The 23,526-nt window shown below is 35.4% G+C and overlaps 1 non-coding gene across 1 annotated transcript; it reads right to left on the bottom strand.

Moving 5' to 3' along the window:
- Positions 1-244: 244 nt before the first annotated feature.
- Positions 245-351, bottom strand: LOC131169918 (small nucleolar RNA R71). Its single transcript, XR_009140864.1, has one exon. It is a non-coding gene; the product is annotated as a small nucleolar RNA R71 (small nucleolar RNA).
- Positions 352-23,526: the final 23,175 nt, after the last annotated feature.

The raw sequence follows: 23,526 nt of genomic DNA, 5'->3' as shown, positions 1-23,526 counted from the left end.
GACTAATCCATTTATTGCCTAAGTTTCATGGTCTTACAGGTGAAGATCCACATAAGCATTTAAAGGAATTTCATGTTGTGTGTTCCAGCATGGAACCTCAAGGAGTTTCAGAGGATCAAATCAAGCTTTGAGCTTTTCTTTTCTCACTGGAAGGTACAGCTAAGGATTGGTTGTATTACCTTCCTTCTGAAATAAGATGAAGCAGATATTTTTGGAGAAGTATTTTCTTACTTCCCTTGCTGCCAACATAAGAAAAGAAATTTGTGGCATCCGACAGTATAATGGAGAGAGTTTGTATGAGTATTGGGATCGATTTAAGAAGCTATGTGTAAGTTGTCCCCATCATCAAATAAGTGAGCAACTTTTGATTTAGTATTTCTATGAGGGACTTCTACCCATGGACCGCAATATGATAGATGCTACTAGTGGAGGAGCTTTGGTTGACAAGACACTAGAAGAGGCAAGGAGGCTGATTGCTAACATGGCAGCAAACTCTCAGCAGTTTGGAATGAGAATGATCACACACCTAAAAAGGTAAATGAGGTAAGTACATATAACCTTGAGAAATAGATTTCTGATTTAACTTCTTAGTGAGGCAATTGACTGTAGGAAACATGCAAACTATTAAGGTATGTGGAATTTGGTCGGGTTCGGGTCATGTTACTGACATGTGTCCTGCATTACAAGAGGATGAATCAATGCAACATGCTAATGCAGTAGGAAATTATGGATAACCACAATGCAGGTATGATCCCTTTTCTAATACTTATAATCCAGGATGGTGAGATCATTCCAATTTAAGTTATGGGAATTAACTGGTGCAAAACTGATACCAGCAGCAAAGACCATAAGTGAATCAACCACCTCCGCCTCCCTCAAATCAAGGTATGTCACTTGATAAAATTGTTAAGGCTTTGGCTAGCAACACACAATAGTTTCAACAGGAGACCAGAAATAGCATTCAAAATATAGAGAGGCAAATTGGTCAGTTAGCTTCATCAATGAGTAAGCTTGAAGCTCAAGGTTCTAGAAAGCTTCCATCCCAAACAGTCATGAATCCTAGAGAAAATGCGAGTGCTATAGTGTTGCGGAGTGGGAAAGAAATTGATAATCAGACTCCATATGAGTCAACGAAAAAGAAGAAGCAAAGAGCAAAAGAGTCTGAAGTTCCTGAAGTTGAGGTAAATACTGAACCTAAACTGAATAAGGTTAATAATTCTGTTCTTCCTCCATTCCCTTGCAGGTTGGCTAAGACTAAGAAAGAAGAATAAGAGAAAGAAATTTTGGAGACTTTTAGGAAGGTAGAGGTCAAGATACCTTGATGCGATCAAACAAATCCCCAGGTACGCTAAATTCCTTAAGGAGTTATGCACTACAAAGCGCAAGTTGAGGAATAATGAGAAGATTAGTGTGGAGGAAAATGTGTCGGCTGTAACGCCCCTAAGTTCGGTAGTGCGTTCTACTGTTCCAGTGACCAGTGTTGTTCGAACAGTTAGGATGCCTAGAACTACACTTCGATATGAGTGAGGAGACATAAAATAATGAAATACAAGAAAAGAATATACAAGAAAAACAAAGGAAAAATAATAGCAATGAAATGTAACCAAGTTAAACGAGTCGAGAACCCTAGCGATGGGTGACCGCACTGGGAAGTCGCGGTGTGGACCATTGACTAGCCCTAGACCGTAGGGAACCCTGAAAAATATTTTTAGGACTTAAATAAATGTCTATTGAAGTATAAATACCATTAGAAATATCAAATAAAAATTAATTAATTAGTACAAAGAAAAGTGAGAAATCGAAAAACGGACAAAAATCAGTGTTACCGAAAAATCGGGAATGCAACCTGAACAGGGACATTGTGGTCATTTGACATCCCGAGTTGTCTTTTGACCTAAATTTCCATTAAAAATAAATGATATTACACTTGGAAAATATCATGAAAAATTAAATTGGTGGTACCTAATGTAAATAGTAAAAATTGGGAGCTTAATGTGAGAAATTGGGAATTTAAGATTAAATAAATATTTAATCACACATAGTGCTCCATTAACTCACCTAAGTGGACCACTACATCCTCATTTTGGACAGATTGTCATCTTCTTCAACCTTCCCAAAGGGCAACCAAATTGCTCCCAAGAAGAACTCCATGGCCAAAGCTTCCAAGCTCCATGCAAGCTCCATTCTCCCATCTCCAAGCCATTTTTCCATTTGATTCCTTCACAAAAATTGTTCTACACCACTTGGGCAGTAGATAGGCAGCAAGAAGATCAAGTTTTGGTGAGGTTTTGAAGAGTTTCCAAAGTGGTAAGTTTGTGTTTTTTATTATTGCTTCATTAAAGTTTGTGAGGATGTTATGGGTACTTGAATTGTTGAGAGATTTTTGAGGTTTGATGTTTAAAGGGAGATGTGTATTTTTGGCAGCCATGGAAACTCCTTAAGGGCAGTTTATTCTTGCTTGTAAATGGTAGATTAAAGGGTTGATTAAGTGTTTATGTGTGTAGAAATTAATTTGGGTGATGTATACTAAGTATATGTGAATGTGTACTTGAATTTGGAAGCTTGGAAATTAATGGAGAGTGATGTATGAATCAGCAGCTTGAATGGTGAACCATAAAAATGTTATTTCATGATTTGGTTTATGGAATATTAATGTTGAATTGTGGTACTTGCTATGGCAACTTGTGTATATGTATGATGGTGTGAGGTTGGACATGTAAATGAGCTAGGTTAGGAGATTGAATTGTTTGTAATTTGAACTTGAAAAAAATTTTGTACTATAAGGTGCATATTAAGTGTGGTTATAAGCTGCCAAAGTGACTAAAAATATATTATGAAATGTGTTTAGGTTATGGTACAAAACAGAAATGGCATGAATGTGTAATTTGGTAGGTGTTAAATGTATCCTTGATGAGTGATGGACAATGTGCAATAGGGCAGTGTGCATTTTGGCCTAGAACTTTAAGTGTGTGGGTCCAATTGGTATGAAACCAATTGGAGGTGAAACTAGGCATAAAACGTGCCAACTTTCATGAAGGAAGCTTACCAAAATTCTGCTTGTAAGATAACTTGAAAAATGACCAAATCCAGATTAGTGCAATTAAGGCTTGAAAATTTACCATTTGGGCAGCAGTTAGTGTTTAGGCCATAACTCACTCAAAACAGGTCCAATTGACCTGAAATTTTTACCATGAATAGTTGAGACATATATCTACAAGTATTATTAAAGACACCAAAGCCCAGAAATGACCATAAGCAAGTCAAATAGCTTGCACAAGTTCAGGTCCAAAAACTGGCCGAACCAAAATTGACCTAAAATGACTTAAAGTGACCAATTTTGGTACATTCTGATCAGCAATAGTAAAATGACCATAACTTGGTCTAATAAACTCAGAATGACCTGAAATTTTGCCCCGCGTGCAATAAAACATAGATCTACAAGTTTGTAGTTTTGATCGAAACCCGAAAACCGAGGAAAGTAGGTCATTCGGCTAGGTCAAATTAGTATACTGAAATCCGGTAAATTATAATAAAACACAATATACATGGAAATGAATTGGGTAACATGTACCAACCCTAAAAGGCTACAAATGTGATATATTGGTAACATTAAAACCTAATTCACCTAGAATGCATCGAGGGTCGGTATCTTAGGTTGACTAAGGAAATAATAGAACTCAATGAATTAATTATTAAGCATTATCGTTAGAGACAGTTTAAATGAGTACTGAAACACTTTAAATTGTGTTTCTCAGTTAGCAAAGACTCAGGGAAGGGAAGGAAACATTGAGTCAGAGCCAAGAGACAGTTATCAGAGGTTTGTGCACAATTGTTATTTCTTTTGAATTTTTTCAATTGAAATAAACTATGATTATTTGTATGTTATTATTTTAAATTGTGTTTGTGCACAATAGTTTTTTCTTTTGAATTTTTCAATTTAAATAAATTATGATTATTTGTATGTTATTGTTTTAAATTGTGTTTGTGCACAATAGTTATTTCTTTTGAATTTTTCAATTGAAATAAATTATGATTATTTGTATGTTATTGTTTTAAATTGTGTTTGTGCACAATAATTTTGATTTCTTATTTTCTACTTAAAAATTTATTTGAACATTATAGTTTTAAATTGTGTCTATGCATAATACTTTTTATATTTACTGCTTTTACTAGAAAATTTATTTGAAGAAATGAGTTATGAATAATTTTTTATTGTTTTGGCTTTGAGAATCTTATTTGGAAATTATTGTGTTGCCTACTTTGCAAATGGAAATTTTGAGATAAAATATGATTTGTGGTTTATATGAAATATTTAAATATTGTGATTTGGAAATGTTTTGATTCACACTTGGCATGACACTGTTACTATGTTCCTCCTCCATTTATGGGGTGAGTGTGATTATATTCCTCCCTCTTTGACTTATCAGTCTGGGGTGAGTGTGATTATTTTCCTCCCTCTCTGGTTTACCAGTTGAAGTTGTAGATCGGATGAGTACTCATTAGCTAGCTAGCCACCTCCCTCATTGATTTCGATTAGTGGGGTTGTAGATTGCTTTGCTGTGGTGTACAACACGGCATTGATCGGAAATTTTGTGTCATGGTTTAAGTTGTGTATGAATTGGCAACACTGTGTTTATTAAATTATTTGACTCAAAATTTTTCTATAATTAGCTTTGATAATTTTTGAAATGTAATTGTGCAGCATTTAAGTTGTGTTATTGATTTGCAAAACGGTATTATTCAGTTATTTGATCAAATTGTGTTATTGATTGGGAAAACTGTATTATTCAGTTATTTGATCAAATGGTATTATTGATTGGCAAAACTGTATTATTCAGTTATTTGATCAAATTTGTGTTATATGAACTTTGTAAATTGTGAAATAGAATTGTGAACTATTTGATTTGTGAATTGTCAATAAAAGATTTAAGTTTCCCATTTCAAATTGTTATTGTACACCACTGAGTAAATTTTACTCAACGATAGCTTTTCATTGCTGTCGCAGGTAGACAGACTGACAGGGCAGCAGACTAGGCTGCTAGTGCTTCAGTGATAGATCATCGAGTATATTAAGTATACCATATTTTGCATTTGTATTGTAATGTATGTTCATTGTATGTATATAATATTCTTGGTTTTGAGCAGTTGTAACTTAAAATTGTACATTAAAGTTATAAAATAAATTGTAAATTATTTTGGTTTGTCAATATTGTGATATATTTTTTTTTTATCTCAGCCTTTGAAAATACTGAAAAATTTTTGTGGATCTAAGTTGAGAAACACATTGTGTTAATTAAATGTTGGAGTTTGAGATTGAGAAATATATTTAAAGTGCTTTTTACAAGTTTTTGAAGAACTGCTTTATTCAAAATATAAATGGCACTCTGTCAAAATTTTTACAGAAATTCCTAATAATTCAAATGTATTAGCTGTTTCACTTTAGTTTTAAAAAAAATTTAATACTTGTAAATAGTGCTCACCACTATAAAAAGAAGTAAGAAAAGTTTTAAAATCCCTTGTAGTGTACTTAATGGGTTATTAGTAGACGAAGTTGGTAATTCATTAGGTATAGTACGGGATCATATTATGCCTTACGGAGGGGTAGGGTGTGACATGTTTTAGTGGTATCAGAGCAAGTTTTTAAATTCTGTTTTCACCTATAATTTGAATATTCTTTCTTCATAATACAACTGCTCAATGTCATTGTTTGATACATACAGTACATGTAACATCCCTCACCCGTCTACAGTGTAGCCGAGCAAGGCGTGCTACACGGCGTGCCGGATCACTTAGTCTGTGATTATCACATTTTCTAAACTCAATTTGATTTTAAGAAGTCTTTATGTGCTATTCATAGCATACTGGTTCTATTTTCATACTTTAATAAAATCAGTGTTTTAAAAATGATAATAAAAATTTGGCAAGGTGCCATCTGTATTTCGGACAAACTGTCCTTCCAAACCTGTTGAAAACAGTTTAATATGATGATATCAAAATCTCAAATATTTCTGATCTCTATTTCTTAGTAAAGTCAATAGACTTTTACAGTCATTAAACAGTTCCATAATACAGTCTATAATAATTCAAATATATCCAGAAAATTTCCATGTTATTTAATATGTACAAGATATTACAAACTTTAAAGCTTTCATAATATTACAAAATACAAGGCCGAATTTCAAAGATACAACAAAAGTACAAAATACAAGATATCCTAAGTCCTACCATGTATGCAATGCAGTGCAGATGACTCTGGACTCCTGTGCAGATCTGATGTCTCACCTGGTCGTAGGTCTGCTGGGCTCCCCAGCTGTGTCTCTAATACCTACGTGTTACAAAAGCAACGCGCTAAGCAATTTTGCTTAGTGGTGCAAAATATAAAGAAATATACACTAAAATAAAGAAAATAAAGTGTTTATGAATTTTTGGTGGTGCTGTATGTCAGTAGACTGGATTTAGGTATTTGAATTTAATAGTACTTGAATTACTGCCCGTGTAGCCTATATACTGACCAGACTGGATAAACAGATATACTGGCACTGGGTACCTAGTACCTTAGGCCACACCATCTGTCAAAAAGTGTCTCCCGGTGTGAAAATAGCGTGTCTAAAAAGCCATATAGTCAATCTGGCGATAAGCCATGAATAAATACACAATATGTATAGCCGTAGGCTATTAAAATCATGATCTTGGCATAATAAGCCGTAAAAACATAGTATGGCATGAAGCCATTTACAGAACAGCTGTCAGAATCCTATTGGCATGCCAACCTATCCATACTAGTCAACTAGGCAAACTAGGGCATATTATAAATTAATTGTTTAATTCTTCAATCTTTGGAGTTTACTAACTATTATATAATTCACAAGTCAATGCATATGTTGACCTTTTTAGGTAATATGGATAAGTTGTTTCTAGCATCAATATGTCATAATTTATATCTCAATATGCTGCCAATATAGTGCAATTTACCATTTTTACAAGTTGGCATTTATTGCCAAAATGCTTCAAGCATCATTGTATGTAAAATGTCAAATTCTTAATTTTTGTGTGCTAGATTGGTCTAGCTTAAAGTCCTATTGCTCTTGGTTTTTAGCTTCTGGTCAAAGAAGCAAAATTGTAGCTCTATGTCTTATTGCACGCGGGGCAAAATTTCAAGTCATTCCGAGTTGTATAGACCAAGTTATGGTCAATTTACTAAAACTAGACAGATTGCACCTTTAGTGCAAAATTTGGTCAATTTTAGGCCACTTTTAGTTTGGCAGTTTTTGTACCCAAACTTGTCCAAGCCATTTGACTTAGTTTTGGCCATTTCTGAGCTTAGGTGTCTTCATAAGAATTGTAGATCTATGTCTAAACTAACCATGGTAAAAATTTCAGGTCAATTGGACCTGTTTTGAGTGAGTTATGGTCATCCCAAGAATTACTATTCATATGGTCAAAAATTTGGGTTGCAAGGTTGCTAATCCGGATTTGGTCATTTTTAAGGTCAGTTTCTAGGCAGAATTTTGGCAACATTTCTACATGAAAGTTGGCCTATTTAGTGTCTAGTTTCACCCACCATTGGCCTTATACCAATTGGGTTCATAGTTTGGCACTTATGGCCTAATTTAGGTACTGCCTTCAATACACAACCTGCACAAAGCACATACACTTCTAATTTGATATTCCTTCTCCTCCTCATTACTTCAATATTCAATCAATAACACTTCCATATATATATTGTACACAATTCCAGCCACAATTTTGGGTAGAATATTAAGTGCTCAATGCACACAATTCACCATTAAGTTCAACATTCACTTCCACCAAAATTCAATATATCTCAATGTCAATATTACACGTACACTTCAACATAATCATACTTCAATATCACTTACACTTGTTGCCCACAATTTAACATTAGCATATTTCATTAATAACTACATGTTCACACACAAATTCATGGTTTAATAGGCTGCCAAACATGGCAGTTTGCCCAAAGCATTAAGTTTCCATTACACACCCTTAATTCAAGCACTACATGCACATACTTAGATTTTAACTTACTACTTCCTCCATTTAAGTTATTCAACCATAGTTTCCACCCATTAGAGGTAAGAAAAATCAATTACAACATATATTCATGGCTGCCAAAAATGGACCATTTCATTTCTCAAGATTTTCTTCATTTCTCTTAACCAAAATACTCACCTCAACCTAAATACAAGGTTTACTAAAGTAAGGGAGAGGTTTTGGACACTTACCACTTTTGGAGCTTATCAAAACTTCACCAAATCTTGTTTTTCTTGTTGCCAATATCTTTCCCAAGGTGAATAGGCAAGCTTTAATGAAGAAACTAAGTAGAAATGGTGGCTTGATCATGCACCCATGGAGGTTGCATGTGGGGCGTCCATGGTGATTTCCATGGTGAACTTCATTTCTCTTGGCTGGTTATTTCTCAAGGTGGAAGATGATGGTTCTGCTGTCCCAAAGGAATATTTAAGTGTCCCAAATTAAGAGTTAGTGGAGCACTAACTTGGATTTTAATGTTAATTATTCAAAGTTTCATAAATTTGATTTTATCCCCCATTTCTTTCACTATTCTTATAATGTATTACAATTTAATTTTTCATGACATTTTATAAAGTGTAATATCATTTATTTTTAATGGACATTGAGGTCAAAAGACAACCCTAGGTGTCAAATGACCAAAATACCCCACTTCGGGTTATATTCCCGATTTTTCGATAACACCGATTTTTGTCATTTCTCGATTTTTTTCGTTTTTCTTTGTACTAATTTATTAATTTTTCTTTGATATTTCTAGTGTCAATTACATTTCAATAAACCTTTATTTATGCCTCAAAATTAAATTCCGAGGGTTCCCCGCAGTCCTGGGGTTGGCAACGGCCTTCCCAGTGCGGTCACCCATCGCTATGGTGCCGGCTCGTTTAACTTAACTTTATTTTCTCTCTTTCATTTTTCTTTAATTTTTCTTGTATTTTATTTTTATTTATTTCATCATTATATGTCTTTTCACTATCACCGAAGTGTAGTTCCAGACATCCTAACCTGCCTAGACTATTATTTGGCCACTGGAGCAATAGAACGTACAGAATACGTACAGTGGGGATGTTACAACTCTTCCCCTCTAAATAAAAATTTCGTCCTTGAAATTTACCTGATGTGAAGAGCTGAGAGAACTGTTGCCTCATTGTCTCCTCGCTCTCCCATGTTGCCTCTTTCGTGTTGTGGTGTCTCCATAGGATCTTCACTAGTGGAATTGTCTTGTTTCTGAGCTCTTTTACCTCTCGTGCCAAGATTTTAATTGGTTCTTCTTCATATATCAGGTCAGGTTGTACCACAATTTCTTCTGCTGAGATGACATGTGAAGGATCTAATCTGTATCTTCTAAGCATCGAGACATGGAATACATTATGTATCTTGTCCAGCTCAGATGGTAAGGCTAATCGGTAGGCTACTGGTCTCACACGTTCAATAACTTTATATGGGCCAATGAACCTAGGGCTTAATTTTCCCTTTTTCCTGAATCTCAACACTTTCTTCCATGGTGATACTTTGAGAAATACCTTCTCGCCAACTTCATACTCAATGTTTTTTCTCCTCAAGTCAGCATAAGATTTCTGTCGGTCTGAGGCAACTTTCAAATTGGCCTTTATCAGTTTCACCTTTTCCTCTGTCTATTTTATCAGGTCTAGTCCCACTAGCTTATCTTCACCCAATTCGGTCCAACATACAGGTGTTCTGCATTTTCTCCCATACAGTGCTTCATAGGGTGCCATTTGTATGCTAGCTTGATAGCTATTATTATATGCAAATTTTGCCAGTGGAAGGTATCTGTAACACCCTCCCGGTAACCACTCCGTACATCCTACTGTTCCGGAGACCGGTGTCGGTCCAGATAACCTAGGAAAAATATTTAAACTAATGACACGAAAAATAATTAAATCAAATTTTAATAAGAAATATTTAGTAAAAATTTTAAAATTAAAATACAACCATGTGAAACGGTAGGTGCCCAAGCGATGGGTAACAGGAGGAAGTTGCGATTCTAGCGAGGAGCCCTAGACCGGGGAAAAATTATAAAATAATTTTTGGGATTCCAGAAGGGTAATTGAGGTTCCAATGGCATTAGAATGCCAAGAAAATACCTAGAAAAATTTTTCAATCGGTACAGACGATTTTGACCCGTTAAGCCAAACGGAGGGCATTTTGGTCATTTCGCCTTCCGAGGTGATTTTTGGCCGACTTGCCCAGTTGAGTAAATAATTAATATAACATAAAATATGAAGAAATATTGCTAGAAATTAAATTGAACTTGAGTAGTGGAGGAAAGAAAAGAAATTGAGGAAAAAAGGCTATTTATGACATCATGGGATGTCATTTATAATTTTCAACCAATCACCATTAATATACCATTTGACTAAACAAATAAAAGACATAAATAAAGACTAAAGAAGACCAAAATTCCAGCAGCCACCACTCCCACAAAAGCTACCCGTAACTCTAAAAACTCCATAGCCAAACCTCCATTTTCATCATTTTCAAGCTCTCAAACCTCTCAAACCTCACCCCAAAACCCTAAGTCATCTTCACTAAAATTAATCTACACACCTTAAACAATCTTTTGGCAGCCAAGAAGAAGAAAGAAAGTGAAGCTTTCTCAAGCTTGGATTGGCATACAACAAGGTTAGTGCATATATGTAGTTAAAATTCCTTAATCCCATGATTTAGGCTTGAAATGGATGAGAAATTGTAATTTAAATGAGCAAAAACTCATGTGTATGAAACATGAGTTTCGGCTGCCCTAGCTATGGGATAGGAGGGAATGTTTTGATGAGCTTGAAGTGAGCTAGAATCATGTTAGAAGTTTATAAACACAAGCATAATGAATTAAAAGCTAACTAAAGTAAATTGTATAAAACATGGAATTGAATTAGGGTTTAGGAAAGGTGAAAATTGATTTGGCTTATGAAATTGTTAGAGGACATATTAATGGTCAATTAGTGACCATTTTAGATGTGTTGACCATAAATGGGACAGAAAAATGAGATTGCAAAGTGAGGATTGCAGGCTGCCTAGGACAGCAGCATAGGGACTGAAAATTCAGTCCCTTTGCACTGCCATAACTTGGGCAGTGGTAGTCCAATTGATATTTGGCCAATTGGACATGAAACTAGGCTTATAATGGCACATTTTTGCTGAAGAAACCATGCCCAAAAGACCAAAGGAAAAGGGTCAAAACTCAGCCACAATCCGGATGCCCTGCACTGAATGCTGCAGAATTTGCCAAATGAACAGTAACTGTTCATTTGGCCATAACTCACTGTAGATTTGGTCAATTGGTCTGAAATTTTTACAGCAACAAGTTAAGACATAGACAAACAACTTTCATGAAGGAACCTACCCCAAATTATGGCCAGAACCCATTCAACCAAGTGACTCAAGTCACTGTTCATGCACTGTAGATATGATAAATTTCTACAGACTGCATATCCGGACAGCCTGGGTTTTTGAGCCATATCTGGAGCTAAAAAACTCCAAATGGAGTGATTCAAAAAAGGAAATTCAACTAGACAAAATAAGGAACAACTTTCATGTTTTGCATTTCCTCAAATTCCAACAGTAACAGTGTCCAATGGAACAGTGAAGTTGACTCACCAAAATTGAAAAATCTGTTTGTGTTGAGTTACACTTTGGAATGGCAAAAACACTTAATGCCAACAAGTTTTAAACACCAAATGTGGTATGTTGGGAGTGCCAAAGTTGATGTACACATTTTTATTCTAAAAGTCAACATTTTTGTTGACCAATGATGAATAGTAACACCAAATAATTTGAAATTCTCAAATTGACAAATTTAAGAGTTTCTAATGCCCTAGTATACCTAACAATATTGGTGTGGTTAGTTTGTCATGCCAATAGGGTTCGATTAGCGATCGCACATGGCAAAAATGCCATTCTGTGATTTCATGGCTTTTAGCCATTCGACTTTGTATTGAGACTTGGCCTTGTGCGAATATTATTTACGACTTGTTAGGTACATTGCACACCGGAGATACGTATGTGACCGATGGTGTGACGGCCGAGGTACTAGGTACCCGTGCGGTTACCCGTTATCGATCCAGTCATCTAGTGTAGGTTACTTGGGGCAACCAAATGAATAAAAGTGAACAACGTAAATGAAACAATGAATATATCAATACCAAACAAAGAAAGCATACACATTCTATATACATTTATTTTCTTGCTATTTTCTTTTATTATATTATTGCACCACTAAGCATTATTGCTTAGCGCGTTGCTTGCCACGCGTAGGTACCGGAGATCCCGATCGCGAGCCCAGTGAGACCACGGTAGGTGAGTCCATCCGGCGATTCTGCTCGATGTCCGTGTCACCTCGTCACTGCGATTGCATTGGTTGGACAATAGTTGTTATTTTGTCATTTTGTAATTAACTTTTTAATTTCTCATATGTATTTGGGATTTATGTAATGTATTTTGAGGTTCATGTAAATAATAAAGATTTATGGTCATGTATGGTATTAATTTGAGTATTTAATGGTTGATTATATATGAGAACCCTGAGAAAGGGATGTTTTGAGAAATGAAAAGGTTGTTGAGACCTGAAATTGACAAATTATTGAGATATTGATATTGAGTTTTGTTGATAATATTGGAGTTGAGTATGAATGAAATTGTATATTGGAAGTGTTTTTAACAGTTCAAGAACTATTTCTCCATTTTTAGCGGTACTCAGGATTTTCCTTAAAATCTTCGGAACCTCAAATGAATAATACTTTTGATAAATGGTTAAAACAAATCATATTTCATAAATTAACTTCAAAAGCATGACACAAATTAAGTAAGGTATATTAGAGAGTGCCAGTACACCGTGTGGCATTACTTACTCGGGTATACTGTACACGGGTAAGGGGTGTCACATTAGCTCAAGCCCGCTAAGCCGGGGTGTGACAGTATCTGTCCCAACTTCCTTCAAACTCAATAACACAACTTCTCAGCATATCCTCGAGGACCTATCACACATATTCAGTTATTACTATCATTATTATCAGTTTACTGTTTGCAATAACTCAATAAGTTTCAAAATTTACCTGGATTATTCTTTCTGACTGTCCATCCGTCTGAGGATGAAAAGTCGTACTAAAATGGAGTTGTGTGCCCAAGGATTCTTGTAATTTCTGCCAAAATCTACATGTAAACCTCAGGTCTCTATCAGATATAATGGAAAGTGGAATTCCATGTAGTCCAACTATCTCACTGATGTACAATTCTGCTAGCTTTTCTAGTGAGTAGTCAGTTCTGACTGGCAAAAAATGTGCTGATTTGGTTAACCTATCCACAATCACTTATACTGCATCATGCTTCTTCTGAGTGAGAGGTAGACCACTGACAAAGTCCATAGTGATTCGATCCCATTTCCATTCAGGTATGTTTATGGGTCAGAACAAACCCGATGGAACTTGATGTTCTGCTTTGACTTGTTGACATGTCAAGCATCTAGTTACATAGTCAACTATGTCCTTCTTCATACCGCCACAGTATTGGAGTTTCGAGTTATGGTACATTTTGTGCTTCTGGGTGCATAAACACACCTTTATTATGTGCATCTTTGAATCTGGTTTTAAACTCTTCATCATCTGGTACACTTACTCTTTATTTATACTACAGGCACCGATTTTCTTTCACTTCATATTCGGATTTCCTTCCCTCGGTGATTTTGCCCATAACCATTAATTTCTCATATGTCTTCGCCCATCCTGTATCTGTTGTATGATTCGCTTAGACGCCCCTTACCCGTCTATTGTATAGTCGAGCAAGAAGTGCCACATTCGGTCTTGGAGCACCCTATCTTGTTTTATCATATCTATTGTAAACTTTTATGTCATTTAAAACATGTATTCTATGCGTAGAAATTTTTTTTTTTATATCTTATTTACGTGGAGACTCGAATGAGCATCCCTTATTTTATTAGCATCCAAGTGATTCCACTAATCACCTGTTAACATGTTCATATTCATTTTACACATTTCCATATCATATTCTCATGTATCATATCATTTACAATTATTTATGAGATCTCAAAATGAAGTATTATCTATTGCATTCATATAGAAATTCATAGATAATAAATTACAAGTTTTCATTTCAATCTCAAAGTTTAATTACAGGTCCAAAATGAAATACATCATGACTAAACATAATGAACCAAAATACTAGTCTATACATGGGCCCTACCAAAATACAAAAGACTGGTGAGGTGACTTTGATCGGTGGCAGATCTGATCGGAACTCTGTCCGAATACTCTTTGTGGTCTTGATCTTCAGTACCTACGCGATGGAAAACCAACGCGCTAAGCATAACGCTTAGTGGTGCATAATTTATAATAACAATAATTTAATATTTTGAAACAATATAGGCAACTCATAATTTTTGGGTCTTTTACATTTTTTTATTACACTTTGAAAATAATTAAAATTATTGGGATCTTTCCTGTTTACTTATTGTATATTCAGTATTAATTAATTATTATCAATGCCCAAGAAACCTATAACAAATTATAAAAGCTGGATACACAGGAGTATACGGGTTAGACAGCCATATGTCTACCCTGTATACATCCATCGTGCACGAGGCCGGTATCGCACGAGACATTGTCGGGCTTGTAAAGCCAGAAATAAAGTAGGCACAATGGCCAGTAAGTAGGCATATAGCCTGTAGAACAATCATACCAGACATATATTGTCAGTTTATGATTTTCTCGGTAGGCAGTACTGCTATCTGTAGTCCCTAATTGGTATACCAATTTATCCAACTAAATAAATAAGTCTAGGTATACTATGGGCAATTAAACATTTTTAATTATTTTAGCACTATTCACTGTTACTATTTTCTGGTACTGTTAATTAGTACCATAAATTTCATATTAATAGGACATTAGTCCCAATTTACATATTCATATCATTTTTAATATTTAATTATCCTTATGAGTATTTTAATTTTCATATATCGCATTTTTCCCATGAACCTTTCTTTAGGTTCATGTTGATGTGTTATCTTTATCTAGGAATTTGACTAGGTTAGGATGTCTACTTAGTCACACTTTCTTCATAACAATTGCTCCTCTATTTTTAAACTTGAATTTCAGTTTTTGAATCACTGAATTTGGAGTTATAGAACTCAAGTTATGGTCAAAATACCATAACTGGTCCCTTTGCCTCTAAGCTGTCCAGAATTTACAATTTCTAGTCAATAAACTTTGACCAGTCATTTGATCATTTTATGGTCATTTTTAGACTTAGGTTCCTTCACAAGATATGTTCCTCTATGTCTTAGGGACTCCCAGGTACAATTTCATAATTTTTCAAGCTTGATATAGTGAGTTATGGTCGATGTATTAACCTGGACTCTCAATCCTATAAGGGCAAAAATCAACTTCAGGGCAGTATGTTTGACCCTCTTTTTAGGGTCTTTACACTTAGAATTTGGCAAAGCTGTCTAAATCAATGTTGTAGCCCTAAGTATCATGTTTCTAGATCATATTGGCAAATCTCAAATGGAATTTCCTAGTGAGAGTTATGACCAAATGAACACACAGGTATCAAATGGCATTCTGGGTTCAACTTAACATTTTCTAGATTTCAATTCCTAACTTTGGCTAATATTTTCCCTAGGATGCAATGGTTTCTAGAGCTTGGTAAAAATATAAAAATTGTTGTGCTATGTCTTATAAAACTTTTGGCACTAGTTTCACTCAATTTGCAGCTTTGGAGACCAAGTTATGGCATTTTTTCCAAAGCGGTCAAGCATACCAAAGGAACAGTATTTTGGGACATTTTCTGGTTGGCGATTGTGACCCAACTTGTGCTAATAGTTTGATTTGGTTAAAAGAAAAACTGGGTTAAGTGGTCTTATGAAAAGTGTAGCCCTATGTCTAAACTTTCCATGGTTAAAATTTTAGGTCATTTGGACCAGTATAGAGAGAGTTATGACCAAATGAACACGTACTGTTCATTTGGTCATTTTCTGGGTTGGAGTTGAAATTCGAATTTGGGCAGTATTTAGCTCAAGTTTTGGACAGAATTTGGGCATGGTTTCTTCATGGAAAATGGGCTATTTTGGGTCTAGTTTCACCTCCAATTGGCCTCATACCAATTGGGGTCACACAATTTTATTTATGGTCTAAAATGTACACTGCCCTCAACAAACACAACTCAGAAAATTGACACTTCCAAAACTCAATCTCCTCCAACTTCCTTACTTCAATTTGCATGCAATACACTTCTATAAGCAACAATCTCATCCCAATAGATCAATTTCAACATTTTACACAAAGTCCTCAACATTTACACAAACCCTAGTTTTCAAAGTTTCAAATTTACACAAACACTACACAATCAAACACCCAAACATTTCAACTAATTACACATTCTCATAGAACCATTTTTCATCACTTAAAAGCAATAAATTTCAAGTTCCATGGCTGCCAAAAATTCAAGGGTTCTTTCCTCTAGATTTTCTTTTTGTTTTAATGGTATTTATGCTTAGCTAAACATGCTTTTCATGTTTAATAAAGAGAAGAAGAGGGATTAGTGCACTAACCTTTTTGGGTGTCTTACCAAACTTCAATTTCTCTTCTTCAAATGGGTATCTAAAGCTTCCTTAGGGAGTAGGGAGTATTTTTTGTAAAGGGAGCTATGAGTTTTGGTGTGTGGAAGCTTGGAAAATCAAGCTTGAAAGCTTGACAAAAATGGTGGAGAGGGAGCACAAGGGTGGACGGCAAGAGAGAGGGAGAGTGGGGAAGAAGATGGAGAGAAAAGTAGGTAGGTTTTGTCTCTTGTGCTTTATATATTTATTTTTTTATTGTACTTAATTTTGTTTTAAATTTTCATAAGCTTATTTTTTTCTTTTCTTTAAATGCCATAAGTCTTTTTATTTTCCTTTCTTTTCTTTTCTTTCCTTTTCTTTTCTTGCTCTTTCCATTTTCCAAATTCAAATTCATAAAATTAATTTATGTTAATTATTCTATTTCCAAATTTTAATTTGACATTTAAGTCAAAATTCACCTCTAGGGGTGAAATGACCAAAATGCCTTTCATGGTGCTCATTGGATTATTTTTATTTTATTTTTTTTATACCAATTAATAACTTCTTTAAATTTTATTTTATTTCTCAAAATTTTTCCTATATATTTTTTTTAATATTTATTTCATTAATTTATGCCTCCTCACTATAGCTTAAGTGTAGTTCCAGACATCCTAACTGTCCGAACAGACATTAATCATCGGAACAGTAAAATGTACGGACTACCTACGGTGAGGTCGTTATAATTCTTCCCCTCTAAATAAAATTTCGTTCTCGAAATTTACACAGTGTAATTAATCGAGGGACCGCTATCTCGTTGTCTTTTCACCATTTTGTGTTATAATACTTTACTTCTTTTTTTTTTTAGTCTGTCTTATTAATCCTTATTCTACAATCTTATCCTTATCTCGATTTACTATTGAAAATACGTAGCTCTACACAATAGTCCCAAGTCGATCTTGTCTGCAGACTTACAAAGACAAACATCAAGAGCATTGCATAGTTACTACGGTATATCTCAATAAACTAACTCTTTTTTTTTCACCAGTTTGTACTCATCTTCTTTCATCTCATATCTGACCTCCTTCTCATTTCCATATATTATCTTTAACACGATCCTTTTCGGTTGATAATCTACAATCACCTGGTGACCTAAAGGGTTGGTGACAAGTATGTCATCTTCTGACCCATCTATCGGTATCCTCTTTCAACAGGAGGTACAATGCATTTATAGGGGTGAACATAGTTAGGGTTTATCAATACATACTTAAAGGTATTATAATTAGGAAATGTACCTCTGATAACATCTACTGGATTTGGCTCCTCTCGAGCCATAGCGTACACGCGGGATTCTACTTCAGCCTCGGGGTGTTCTATAGTCTTAGAAGCTCTCTGTGATGTACCAGCTATCTTTGGTCTCATCGGTCTTCTACCCCTCTGTACTGTCGAGGCAGACTTTTGAGTCTGTGGTGGAGCTGTGGGAGCACTCCTCTGTGGGCAATCTCTCAAAAAAATGCTCAATGGACCCACATCTGAAACATCCACCCGTTAGCAATCTACACTTTCCTCTGTGGTTCTTCCTAGAATGTGTACAAACTGGCATCGGGGTTGATCTCCGTGCTATAGGACCCACAGAATTGCCAATTGATACACTCATCTGACCTCCTCTCCTCGGGGTAAATCAGAACCTCTGCCTCTGTTCTCTGCTCTGAATCTAACCCTTAGACCCCCTGGGTCTCTTGCTATCTGCATGCTATTTGGATCGCCGATCCAGACCGCTATTGCACCGCTGTCTCTCTAAGCGCTCATCATTTCTAACTCTCTCTCTGGGGTCCTAAATACTAGCCGGGAGGTGGTGGCATAGCTCAGTGACTGTGAGCAATTGAGTCATTTGCTCTAGGAAGGCCTGTTGTGTCCTTACTAAAGTACCCAACGATGGTTCCGCTCTACTGCTACTGCGCCCCTGATTAAACGCAGGTGCAGGTGCGTGACTCTCTACTTCCTCCTATATCGGTCTTGGAGGTCCGTACTCTGAAGGATCAGATGTCATCGATCCTATAAAATAGACAAAGAATATATCTGCATTAGTGTCACCTCGACTCTATCTAAAGGCCCATGCATGTGATGCAACTATTTCTTTCTATCTATCTAGGTCTAGGACCGCCTAAACCTTTGCTCTGATACCACTAAATGTGACGCCCCTTACCCGTCTATTGTATAGTCGAGCAAGAAGTGCCACATTCGGTGCCGGAGCACCCTATCTTGTTTTATCATATCTATTGTAAACTTTTTATGTCATTTAAAACATGTATTCTATGTGTAGAAATTTTTTTTTTTTTTATATCTTATTTCTGTGGAGACTCGGACAGAGCATCCCTTATTTTATTAGCATCTGGCGGATTCCACTAATCACCTGTTAACATGTTCATATTCATTTTACACATTTCCATATCATATTCTCATGTATCATATCATTTACAATTATTTATGAGATCTCAAAATGAAGTATTATCTATTGCATTCATATAGAAATTCATAGATAATAAATTACAAGTTTTCATTTCAATCTCAAAGTTTAATTACAGATCCAAAATGAAATACATCATGACTAAAAATAATGAACCAAAATACTAGTCTATACAATGGCCCTACCAAAATATAAAAGACTGGTGAGGTGACTTTGATCGGTGGCAGATCTGATCGGAACTCTGTCCGAATACTACTGTGGCGGCTGCTGATCTTCAGTACCTACGCGATGGAAAACCAACGCGCTAAGCATAACGCTTAGTGGTGCATAATTTATAATAACAATAATTTAATATTTTGAAACAATATAGGCAACTCATAATTTTTGGGTCTTTTACATTTTTTTATTACACTTTGAAAATAATTAAAATTATTGGGATCTTTCCTGTTTACTTATTGTATATTCAGTATTAATTAATTATTATCAATGCCCAAGAAACCTATAAAAAATTATAAAAGCTGGATACACGGGAGTATACGGGTTAGACAGCCATATGTCTACCCTATATACATCTGTCAGGCACGAGGTTAGCTGTCGGGCACGAGACCCGCTGTCAGGCTTGTAAAGCCAGAAATAAAGTAGGCACAATGGCCAGTAAGTAGGCATATAGCCTGTAGAACAATCATACCAGACATATATTGTCAGTTTATGATTTTCTTGGTAGGCAGTACTGCTATCTGTAGTCCCTAATTGGTATACCAATTTATCCAACTAAATAAATAAGTCTAGGTATACTATGGGCAATTAAACATTTTTAATTATTTTAGCACTATTCATCACTATTTTCTGGTACTGTTAATTAGTACCATAAATTTCATATTAATAGGACATTAGTCCCAATTTACATATTCATATCATTTTTAATATTTAATTATCCTTATGAGTATTTTAATTTTCATATATCGCATTTTTCCCATGAACCTTTCTTTAGGTTCATGTTGATATGTTATCTTTATCTAGGAATTTGACTAGGTTAGGATGTCTACTTAGTCACACTTCCTTCATAACAATTGCTCCTCTATTTTTAAACTTGAATTTCAGTTTTTGAATCACTGAATTTGGAGTTATAGAACTCAAGTTATGGTCAAAATACCATAACTGGTCCCTTTGCCTCTAAGCTGTCCAGAATTTACAATTTCTAGTCAATAAACTTTGACCAGTCATTTGATCATTTTATGGTCATTTTTAGACTTAGGTTCCTTCACAAGATATGTTCCTCTATGTCTTAGGGACTCCCAGGTACAATTTCATAATTTTTCAAGCTTGGTATAGTGAGTTATGGTCAATGTATTAACCTGGACTCTCAATCCTATAAGGGCAAAAATCAACTTCAGGGCAGTATGTTTGACCCTCTTTTTAGGGTCTTTACACTTAGAATTTGGCAAAGCTGTCTAAATCAATGTTGTAGCCCTAAGTATCATGTTTCTAGATCATATTGGCAAATCTCAAATGGAATTTCCTAGTGAGAGTTATGACCAAATGAACACACAGGTATCAAATGGCATTCTGGGTTCAACTTAACATTTTCTAGATTTCAATTCCTAACTTTGGCTAATATTTTCCCTAGGATGCAATGGTTTCTAGAGCTTGGTAAAAACATAAAAATTGTTGTGCTATGTCTTATAAAACTTTTGGCACTAGTTTCACTCAATTTGCAGCTTTGGAGACCAAGTTATGGCATTTTTTTCCAAAACTGGTCAAGCATACCAAAGGAACAGTATTTTGGGACATTTTCTGGGTTGGCAGTTTCAGTGACCCAACTTGTGCTAATAGTTTGATTTGGTTACAAGCAAAACTGGGTTAAGTGGTCTTCATGAAAAGTGTAGCCCTATGTCTAAACTTTCCATGGTTAAAATTTTAGGTCATTTGGACCAGTATAGAGAGAGTTATGACCAAATGAACACGTACTGTTCATTTGGTCATTTTCTGGGTTGGGTTGCAGGGAAATCCGAATTTGGGCAGTATTTAGCTCAAGTTTTGGACAGAATTTGGGCATGGTTTCTTCATGGAAAATGGGCTATTTTGGGTCTAGTTTCACCTCCAATTGGCCTCATACCAATTGGGGTCACACAATTTTATTTATGGCCTAAAATGTACACTGCCCTCAACAAACACAACCTGCAGAAAATTGACACTTCCAAAACTCAATCTCCTCCAACTTCCTTACTTCAATTTGCATGCAATACACTTCTATAAGCAACAATCTCATCCCAATAGATCAATTTCAACATTTTACACAAAGTCCTCAACATTTACACAAACCCTAGTTTTCAAAGTTTCAAATTTACACAAACACTACACAATCAAACACCCAAACATTTCAACTAATTACACATTCTCATAGAACCATTTTTCATCACTTAAAAGCAATAAATTTCAAGTTCCATGGCTGCCAAAAATTCAAGGGTTCTTTCCTCTAGATTTTCTTTTTGTTTTAATGGTATTTATGCTTAGCTAAACATGCTTTTCATGTTTAATAAAGAGAAGAAGAGGATTAGTGCACTAACCTTTTTGGGTGTCTTACCAAACTTCAATTTCTCTTCTTCAAATGGGTATCTAAAGCTTCCTTAGGGTGTAGGGAGTAATTTTTGTAAAGGGAGCTATGAGTTTTGGTGTGTGGAAGCTTGGAAAATCAAGCTTGAAAGCTTGACAAAAATGGTGGAGAGGGAGCACAAGGGTGGACGGCAAGAGAGAGGGAGAGTGGGGAAGAAGATGGAGAGAAAAGTAGGTGGGTTTTGTCTCTTGTGCTTTATATATTTATTTTTTTATTGTACTTAATTTTGTTTTAAATTTTCATAAGCTTATTTTTCTTTTCTTTAAATGCCATAAGTCTTTTTATTTTCCTTTCTTTTCTTTTCTTTCCTTTTCTTTTCTTGCTCTTTCCATTTTCCAAATTCAAATTCATAAAATTAATTTATGTTAATTATTCTATTTCCAAATTTTAATTTGACATTTAAGTCAAAATTCACCTCTAGGGGTGAATTGACCAAAATGCCTTTCATGGTGCTCATCGGATTATTTTTATTTTATTTTTTTTTATACCAATTAATAACTTCTTTAAATTTTATTTTATTTCTCAAAATTTTTCCTATATATTTTTTTAATATTTATTTCATTAATTTATGCCTCCTCACTATAGCTTAAGTGCAGTTCCAGACATCCTAACTGTCCGAACAGACATTAATCGTCGGAACAGTAAAATGTACGGACTACCTACGGTGAGGTCGTTACACGACTTCACTTGCAACTCTGCCAAAATAACTCCATCATGAGTTAAGGATAGTTGGGCATTCAGAGATCTTAATGCTACAATAGATTTTCTGCTTAAAGCATCAACGACTACATTTGCCTTCCCAGGGTGGTAGTCAATCACACAATCATAATCTTTCAGGAATTCAATCCATTGCCTCTGTCTCAAATTAAGTTCCTTCTGGGTTGGCAGATACTTCAGACTCTTATGTTCAGTGTATATGTAGCATTTTTCTCCATACAAGTAATGCCTCCATATCTTCAATGCGAAGATAATTGCTGCTAACTCTAAATCATGAGTAGGGTAATTCTTTTCATGTGGCCTTAACTACCTGGAAGCATATGCGACCACTTTCCCTTCTTGCATGAGTACACACCCTAATCCATTATCTGAGGCATCACTGTAGATTACAAAGTCTTTTCCAGACATTGGTTGTGTTAACACTGGTGCCTCTGTCAACATAGCCTTCAGCCTCTCAAAACTGGCTTGACACTTGTCATTCCAGTCAAATTTCATATTCTTGTGTAGTAATTTGGTCATTGGAGCAGCTTTCAGGGTAAATCCCTTTACAAATCTTCTATAATATCCAGCTAACCCTAAGAAACTTCTGATCTTAGTTGTATTTCTGGGAGGCTTCCATTCCATCACTACTTCAATCTTCTTGGGATCCACTCTAATCCCTTCGGCTGATACTACATATCCAAGGAATGCAATCTCATTCAACCAGAACTCACACTTGGACAATTTAGCATATAATTTCTTCTCTTTTAGAGTCTGCAGAACAATTCTCAAATGCTCATCATGTTCTGCTTTATCCTTGGAATACACCAGGATGTCATCAATGAAGACCACTATGAACCAATCTAAATATGGATGGAAGATACGGCTCATAAGGTCCATGAATGCTGCTGGAGCGTTTGTTAACCCAAATGGCATCACCAGGAATTCATAATGCCCGGGTTCTAAATGCAGTCTTAGGCACATCTGCATCCTTAAACCTTAGCTGATGATAACCTAATCTGAGATCAATCTTAGAAAATACACCGGCTCCCTTCAACTGATCAAACATATCATCAATTCTAGGCAACAGATACTTGTTCTTCATTGTTACGCTGTTTAAATGCCGATAGTCAACACATA

This window comes from Hevea brasiliensis, chromosome 10, assembly GCF_030052815.1.
Source record: "Hevea brasiliensis isolate MT/VB/25A 57/8 chromosome 10, ASM3005281v1, whole genome shotgun sequence".
NCBI lineage: Eukaryota > Viridiplantae > Streptophyta > Magnoliopsida > Malpighiales > Euphorbiaceae > Hevea > Hevea brasiliensis.
The sequence above is the reverse complement of the archived record's forward strand: the minus strand, read 5'-3'. Positions and strand labels throughout refer to the sequence as shown.